Here is an 8,786-nt window from a genome sequence, read left to right on the forward strand (position 1 = left end):
TGGACAGAACATTTCGAGGGAAATTGCTCGGACGTAGAGGTCCAGCTCTATGGCCACCGCGCTCACCTCACCTAAATCACCTGGATTTCTTCCTGTGGGGACACCTGCATCTGTACTCTACTCCGCCGACGAATGTGGAAGAATTGGTAGCGCGTGTTCATGCTGATGATGTTACTGTGGCACAAAGCTTTGCTGCGAAGGGTCCAGAGCTGTATGATCCGGCAGGTTGCGCAATATTTGGACGTGCAGGGAGGTCGCTCTTGTCATTAATATGGACATTACTATTGTCACTCGTTGTTAATGTGCGACATCTGAGCGCTAATATTACATGTAGTATAAATGACGAGTAGATGGTGTGTTACTATACTGTGCTATCATTTTTAGCATCTCGAAATTAATATTATTTTCCTAGTTATTCCGTCCCATGACAGGTCCGCAACTATTTGTCTAACCACGTATTTGTTATGTTCAGCGTTACAAAATGTTTAAATTTAGAATACATGTGTCCTAAGAAACGGTATATATTACAGTATGAAATGTCAAATTGAAATTAGCAAATAAAAAAAATGCGACCCAAGCTAGCATCGAACAGTCGACTTCCGGCATGCTAACCCAAAACTCTATCCACTGCAGCAACCGTACAACACGAACATTGCGCGGTGACAGAAGTAGTTACCATACATTTGGTTACAGTGTTGCCAGATTGACACTCTAACGTCCTTTTTCTGCCAAATGCACTCGCTGGACGAAATTTTGCGAGAGACATTTTTTTATCGCTGGCATGTGAGGAGTCGCACTGCGAAGCCCGAGTGCGCGAATTTCGCTTCACCCTGTATATACATAATACCAATATATACACAATATGTAATATTCATATCAAAGGAAACGTAGTTAAACTGTATCGGGTCGTACTATCAAAAATGGGTACATTTGTGATATGTACAGTTTTATGCTAGAAACAGTGTGTATTGTGTGTTGCTGTTTCCTTCCGTTACATGGGTTCGAGGACGCGGCGGACTTGCCACCAAGGTGCGGCGTCACCGAAAGCTGATCACCACACGCGAGAAGCCGACGGCGTTGCCATGCTGAAAGATATCGTCTTTGGAACAGCGGTCTTATTAAAGAAGATAGGGTATTGTTCTGTAGAAAGAATAAAAAGATGAAAAAGCGTTGTATGATCATTCATGAATCATTTTTTGCTTGGTTGTCTTCACAGCATTCAGTCGCACTCACATGTGAGAGCAACCAGAGTTTCTGTTAGTGCTTTGACAATACAGATCTGTTATGAAGAACGAATAAATACTGAACGGAAGTAATTATTAATTGAGGAGTTGTTGAGGAGTTATTTGTTGGAACAGTGTTTATGCTAAATGCTTGCTGTCTTGAATCTTAATTTAGATCACGTTATTACACATAAGTTGAATCATTAATTGAATGAGGCTAAGGAAAAGGGAAGTGGACTAGAGACTGATTGTCGGTGAAGTAACTTTGGTGTTAGAGGGAGTACTAACATCCATAGTCAGTTCTGAAAGGCTGTTACATGCTCTTCTAGTGATGTGGAGTCTTCACGTGTGAAAAGGTGCAACAAGTTTTGACACAAACGTAACGTTAGCTCAGAGATATACGTTACATAGTTCCACTCATGACTGATTAATTGCATCTCTCTAATATCGCTGGGCCGGGCGTTGTGGCCGAGTGGTTCTAGGCGCTTCAGTCCGGGACCGCGCTGCTGCCACGGTCGCAGGTTTGAATCCTGCCTCGGGTATGGAGGTGTGTGATGTCCATAGGTTAGTTTAAGCAGTTCTAAGTCTAGCGGACTGATGACCTCAGATGTTAAGCCCCATAGTGCTCAGAGCCATTTGAACGGACGAAGACAACTATATGTTTAGCTCCGGAAAAATACAGTATAACTTGAGATTATGGGCAGGTTTATTTATCACAGTTGCGCAATTAATGCCCGCAAGTCCTGTTAAACAAGAAGCTGCTAGGATGAAGTATTTCTTCGGAGGAGACGACGGTGATATCTACCCAGTCAGTATTGTTGAAATAGTTCGCAACATTCTCGTAAAGTGAAGGAGTATGTGCACGCCGACCCGCCGGAGCACATGTGTCAGTTTGTGCACACCCCCCCCCCCCCCTCGCCGCCCGAAGCAGCGTTGGCAGTGCCACCTATTGGCCACCGTACCAGCTGTCAACTGCTATGCATGTCTACCGAAGTAAAAATTGAAAAAGGGGTTTAACAACAGTTTACTGGATTCGTGATATCGAAACTGGTACTGCGTAACACTGCTTGCTGCTACTAATCATGTATCAGTCCTCGTAGACATTTCTAAATTAATAAGATCCAGTAATAACACTTACACTGTGTCACACTGTGGCAGTAACAACCGTTGTTATTGTGGCTCTAGTCATGTAGTGGACCGTAGAAAATTCGCTTTTTTTTATCACTCATAAACGACTGCCCACCAGGGTAAACGATTGCAGGGTGCGATAATACCTGGGCCCTAACCTACACAACTACATATGTGGCTTCAAAACAAACTCCTCGTAAAGGAAACAGTGCCAGGCAATCCTGCTATCAATGGCGGAGATTTTACACACGGAAACAAAATTACCACTTTCAAATAATTCAGACAAAGGGGAAGGCAGTTTTAAAGCACTGCCGAACTGAATTAGTCGAAATGAATTTTTTTTTCAAGAATTTTCGGTGACAGGGTTGATACAAATTCTGGAAATCTGGGAATATCAGGGAATTTCAAATGAGTCAGGGAAATTTGAAAAAAAAAACACTGGAAAAATCTCATTGGTCTCATTTCGTCAACATGGTGTCTGTGACACGTGAATAGCTGGCCACACTATTGGTCTCCCACGATGGGCCAAAACAGCAGGCCATTTCTGTGGGTATCTCTACCGGATCGGGCCTGCCGATATGAAGCCCATCATTTCCCACTAACGTGTAAGCCCCGCCCATCGGATCTAGTCTCACCGATCTGCCTGCAGTCTGGGTCTGTTTGTGTGTGGCGTAATGCGGCAGATGTTCGCTGTTTATCCACGGACCCAGGACTGCGGTTCTCCTCGGCAGGCCAGAGGCCACTGGCGATGGATTTCAGAAACTGCGACTGTCTCGCCGCTAGTATATTGTACAGTGCGGCGTTTTATAGACATTTCATTTATTCTAGTACATTTTGCCACTTTAACCCTTTGAGACCCGAAATTTTTCTGGAGGAAAAGAATTTTTCTTTATATGGTAGTGGTCTTAGGTGATTTTTTAATGATTTTAGGAGCAAGATTTATACAAAAATATGTACCCGTTTCCAAAATGTACTTTGTTCACTTGTCTTCACTTTAAGGAGTAAAATGACTATGAAATATTCTCTATTGTAATAAATAGTAAAATGATCATTCAGTAATTTCCATGCAAAATAATAAAAACAGTATTCAATTACACACTGGAATATAGCGAATCGTGTATTCTGGTGTTCACGAGTTGCAGCGCGCTGCTACATTGACTCCTTGATATTTTTATAGTGATGCCCAACGGTTGGCAGCACTTGCGCGCGATGAAAAGGTTGAACATTTACAAGTGTGTAGCTCATGTTCGCCTAGGGAAGAAATACTTTTGTTGCAGTTAACAGACTGTAAAAGTTAATGTACGCAATTGTAGCCAGAGGGTCTGAAAGGGTTAAGAATAATTTATATATTAGAAAGTATGGACGATAAGAAGAAGAAAATTATGGCAGTCGCTGGCGATTTGTACGCTATGTACTCATATATTTCTCGAAATAAAAATCACACAATACCTGTAAAGTAATAGACATAACAAAATGACTAATAACCGACAGTAATGAACACAGGAGAGCCAACGTTTTATCGGTGGTCAACCATAGTGTTAGTTTACACAACTCTTCCCTGTCTTATACACTTCTTTCAAGATTCCTACTTTTTTTTGAGCTTATTTCTGAAATCAGCGAAGGTATTTTAAATCTGACTTGCGCCTCCAAGTAAATGGGTGTTTTGCCGGCCGTGGTGGCCTTGCGGTTCTAGGCGCTTCAGTCAGGAACTGCGGGACTGCTACGGTCGCAGGTTCGAATCCTGCCTCGGGCATGGATGTGTGTGATGTCCTTAGGTTAGTTAGGTTTAAGTAGTTCTAAATTCTAGGGGACTGATGATCTCAGATGTTAAGTCCCATAGTGCTCAGAGCCAGCCATTTGAACCAAATGGGTGTTTTTGTCACAATTGTGTTTCACTTTATTGAAATAAAATTACAACAGTGGTCTTAATGGAACATATATACCATTTGCCTTGCTTTCTCCATCCAAAAACAGTTCATTACAAAAGATGTTGATGTTGGTACTTAAGATTTTTGCTCACACGGGGGAGAAATCTACCATGGATCCCCAGCCTTTGCGGCATCTTTTCCCTTCCGTGCTGGATGTCTATCCTCTTGCCGTTCTTTTTCCCCTCCCTTGGGGAAAATGTCTGGGGTGCTTTTGGGAATGTTCTGCATTGTCCTTAGCTGACATAAGAACAGTCTCATCACTGTTTTTCATTCTTTTTTCCTTTCTTCGTTCACCTTCTCCAATCCTTTCTCCATTCCAGCGTTTGAGGCTCCTCTTTTTTCTTCTTCCTTCCTGTGCGCTCCTGACGCAAAACAGGTGACTGGATAACATGTAATTCCCAGCGCTGGGTCGACAGGTAGGGTTCGCACGTACCCCCTTATGTAGGCCAGGTCCAGAGAGGGGTGATGGCCAGAGCCGCTACCTTTCCAGATTGCCAATTGGTCCCTCTGTCAGGTGTTCGGGCGTTGTGACCTGAGATGTGAACAGTTACCTAAGGCGGGCGCGCCCCCTTGTGAAGGGGGACCCTACTTGGAAGGAGTGTGCCATCGGAGATGCTGGCAATCATGGGGGATTTTCTCGCAATGAGCCAATTATCTTCAAAGTCAATGTCTACAAAACATAAACAGAATGAGGCTAACGATTCAAAGTCCCTCCCAGTTGCCCCATAGTTCCTTGTGGTTTCACATACTGAAGACGGTCAGTCCTTGACAATGGTAAATCCGTTTATTATTCAGAAACGTGTAGATGCAGTTGCCAGCCCTGTAAAATCCTGCTCTTGTTTACAGAATGGCACTTTGCTTTTGGAGACTAATTCTAGTTCTCAAGCGCAACAGCTGCTTGCCGCTTCACTTCTTCATGGCTATACTGTCCGTCAAGGCCAATCAAATACTGAATTCTCCCTGTGGTGTTATTTACACTAGGCTGCTCGACAGTGTGACCGAGGCCGATATCCAAACATACCTCTCTGATCAGGGTGTTGTAGCTGTCCATTGGGTGACGATAAAGGTAGATGCCTCTTTAGTGCCCCCCCCCCCCCCCCCCCACACCCACACACACTTTTTCTCAGTTTGAGAGAGTGGTGCTTTCATCCAAGATCAAAGCAGGATATGAGGTTCTCACCATCTAACCATATGTTCCGAACCGAATGCACTACTACCAGTGCCAGCCGGTGTGGCCGGGCGGTTCTAGGCGCTTCAGCCTGGAACCGTGTGATCGCTACAGTCGTAGGTTCGAATCCTGCCTGGGGCATGGATGTGTGTGATGTCCTTAGGTTAGTTAGGTTTAAGTATTTCTAAGCTCTAGGGGACTGATGGCCACCGATGTTAAGTCCCATAGTGCTCAGAGCCGAGCCACTACTACGTCATCATTTTAACCACACCACACTCGAATGCCTAGTCGACACCCGGCCAAATGTATCACCTGTGGTAAGGATGTGCACAGGGCTATTGTCCACATCCTCCTCCCTGCTGCATCAACTGGAATGGCAATCATGCCGCTTCCTCTCGCGATTGTCCCATGTATCTCGATGAGGGGGCTGTCCAGGAGATCTGGGTGAAGAAAAAAGTTTCTTACCCGGTTGCTTCCAAGTCTTTGGCTGGTTGAAAACCCTTTATTCTACTGTCTGGAACTTATAGTACTGTTCTTGCTACATTTCGCTCCATGGAGTGCACGGCCACACAGATATGAGACCTCAAATTCAGCTCTGAGGTTGTGGAATCGCCCATTGTCGTGGTACCATCGTAGTCCCCTCGTCAAGCTGCGCAACAAGCTATCAAACACTCGCCTCACGGGGCGAAGCCACTAGCTACACCACCGGCAGGCCGGAAAGGACAGAAGGAACGCTCCTGTGAAGATTTCCTATGACCCTCCAGCCAACCAACACCTGAGTCTGCTAACCAGAAAGGCTTGAAGAAGTCCAGCAGAGCAAACGATCTTCTCCATCGCCGACTCGAAGATCCTCTTTGATGATGTCGCCATGTGATACCTTCGCCCGGCTGGCCTCCATGTTGCCAGTGCGCACCCCCAACCATTTTTCTGCATTCACAGGCCGACAGCAGAAGAAAGCCGACGCTTCTGTGGACCTCATGGACCAGGATCCTCCTGCCTCAGTGCCCTGTAGCAGCGAGTCTTCGCAGGCTGGCAATGATGACAGCGTTTTTCTCATCATGACACTTAAAATGGAACGTTCACCGCCTTTGATCCAACAAAGAGGTTTTGCGGCTGCTTTTAGAATTGCAGCGTCCACTTGTACACACTGCCTTCAGGAATCAAAATTGCGTCCTCACGACCGCATTGAACTTTCACATTTCTTCCTGGTCCATTTTGACCTTCGCCCAAAGGTGGCATTCCATCTCATAGGGGAGTCTAGCTGCTCATACGGGTTGACTTCATAGTCAACCCATTTCCCTGACTAGCCGTCTTCAAGCTATTGCAGTTTGACTTTTCCTTCCTCACTTGACCTTTTCCCTTTGTACCATTTACATCCCTCCATCATTCAATGTCACCAGGGCCAACTTCCTCCAGCTTATTGGACAGATACCTCACCCATTTCTGCTGCCCACCATCCCATTTGGGGTTCTCCCAAAACATTTCCGAGAGGTGGCCTTTTGGCTAACCTTGTTACTCAACTTAACCTTTTCTTCCTTAACAAAGGAGCACCGACGTTCCTTTCAGACTCCTTCCACATAATTCCCATTTGGACCTATCCTTCTGCACTGCCCATCTTGCCCATCGTCTTGAGTGGTCCGTTCTGTCACTCGCTCAAGTGACCATTTCCTGTGGACACCCGAATCGCAGCTTACTAACGCCGACTGGAGGCTTTACTCCTCCCTGGCGGCCTTTGACGAACACAGTTTCCTCAATTGTTATGGCCAGGTGTAATATCTTACAAACATTATCCTTACCGCAGCAGAACGTTCCATTGCTCGCACTTCCTCTTTACCACGCCTTTTCACGGTCCGTTGGTGGACTGAGGCGTGCAGCGACACAATTCGCGTGCGGACACGTGCTCTCCGCGTTTTTAACCGTCATCCCATGATAGCAAACTGCATTCATTATAAACAGACGTGTGCACAGTGTCGTCACATTCTTTGGGATTACCAAAAACATAGCTGGATTTCATTCACTAGTTCTTTTAACAGTTCCACTTCCTCTTCTGTCGTGTGGACCTCCGTTGGCTCTCTGGGACCAAGATCCATTCCCCAGTTTCTGGTCTGACAGTAGCAGACGATGTCATCATGGACCCCATTTCTATCTCCAACATCTTGGGCCGCCATTTTGCGGACATTTTGAGTTCTTCCCACTATCACCCTGCCTTCCTCTATTGGAAACGAGTGGAGGACGCTCGAGGGATACCCTCCTCTTCCCAGAATCGTGAGTGTTACAATGACACCTTTACTATGATGGAGCTAGATTATCCTCTCACTTCACCCTGATCCTCCGCCCCAGGACCAGACGCGCTTCACATTCAAATGTTGGCGCACCTTTCTCTTGCGGGCAAGCACTTTCTGCTTAATACATACAACCGCATCTGGGCAAGGGGCGAGTTTCCCAGATGCTGACGTGAAGCCACTGTCATAACTATACTTAAGCCCATTAAGGACAAACACCTTCCTTCTAGCTCTTTTTTTTTTTTTGTATCAGTCTACTGACTGGTTTGATGCGGCCCGCCACGAATTCCTTTCATGTGCTAACCTCTTCATCTGAGAGTAGCACTTGCAACCTACGTCCTCAATTATTTGCTTGACGTATTCCAATCTCTGTCTTCCTCTACAGTTTTTGCCCTCTACAGCTCCCTCTAGTACGTTTGAAGTCATTCCCTCATGTCTTAGCAGATGTCCTATCACCCTGTCCCTTCTCCTTATCAATGTTTTCCACATATTCCTTTCCTCTCCGATTCTGCGTAGAACCTCCTCATTCCTTACCTTATCAGTCCACCTGATTTTCAACATTCGTCTATAGCACCACATCTCAAATGCTTCGATTCTCTTCTGTTCCGGTTTTCCCACAGTCCATGTTTCACTACCATACAATGCTGTACTCCAGACGTACATCCTCAGAAGTTTCTTCCTCAAATTAACGCCGGTATTTGATATTAGTAGACTTCTCTTGGCCAGAAATGCTTTTTTTGCCATAGCGAGTCTACTTTTGATGTCCTCCTTGCTCCGTCCGTCATTGGTTATTTTACTGCCTAGGTAGCAGAATTCCTTAACTTCATTGACTTCTTGACCATCAATCCTCTCGCTGTTTCTCGCTGTTCTCATTTCTACTACTTCTCATTACCTTCGTCTTTCTCCGATTTACTCTCAAACCATACTGTGTACTCATTAGACTGTTCATTCCATTCAGTAGATCATTTAATTCTTCTTCACTTTCACTCAGGATAGCAATGTCATCAGCGAATCGTATCATTGATATCCTTTCACCTTGCATTTTAATTCTACTCCT

The sequence above is a fragment of the Schistocerca americana genome, chromosome 8, assembly GCF_021461395.2.
Source record: "Schistocerca americana isolate TAMUIC-IGC-003095 chromosome 8, iqSchAmer2.1, whole genome shotgun sequence".
Lineage (NCBI taxonomy): Eukaryota > Metazoa > Arthropoda > Insecta > Orthoptera > Acrididae > Schistocerca > Schistocerca americana.